Genomic DNA, 678 nt, shown 5'->3' with positions numbered 1-678 from the left:
GTGGCCGGAAGCGGCCACTGCACTCCAGTCTGGGTGACCGAGTGAGACTCCAACTCAAAATAATAATAATAATAATAATAATTTAATGAAAGGCTTAGTTTGGAAAAGGAAAACTCTTGGCACCTGGGAATTTGAGGACACTCTGGTGAGAATGTCCTTGCTTTGCCACAGATTCAGCAAACGAATTGTCTCCTGTACCACAGGATGGTCCTGGCTGGTGTGGTTTCTAACAAAGTCTCCTTCTACGTCCCTGGAGCTGAGGGAATGCTGCCCTGTCCAGCGAAAATTGCCTTTCTCACCTCTAAAACATCTATAATTCTATTCAGTTGAATTGCTTAATAAGCTGTTGCCCCCAGTAAATACTATTTCAACTAGCATGCCTCTTTTCTGGAAGACAAAAATTATTGTGAATGTTCTTTGTTAAGCCAAAAGAAGACAATTAGCAAATCTGTCTTCTTTCACAAGCCAGGAAGTCAAAAAAAGAAAGAAAAAAAATCATCAGATTTCTTATTTAAACAGGGTTTGAATCCCTAATCTCACTCAGCATATTCATGTTTGAAAATTCATGCACCTCAGTCGGTGTGTTTTAGGTGCTGGGATATATGAGGGGGGACCCCCCAAAAAAAATTTTTTTTTTTTTTTGAGTTGGAGTCTCACTCTGTCGCCCAGACTGGAGTG

The sequence above is a fragment of the Carlito syrichta genome, unplaced genomic scaffold (genome assembly GCF_000164805.1).
Source record: "Carlito syrichta isolate Samal-C Ts95f unplaced genomic scaffold, Tarsius_syrichta-2.0.1 Scaffold311765, whole genome shotgun sequence".
In the NCBI taxonomy this organism is placed as follows: Eukaryota; Metazoa; Chordata; class Mammalia; order Primates; family Tarsiidae; genus Carlito; species Carlito syrichta.
The sequence above is the reverse complement of the archived record's forward strand: the minus strand, read 5'-3'. Positions refer to the sequence as shown.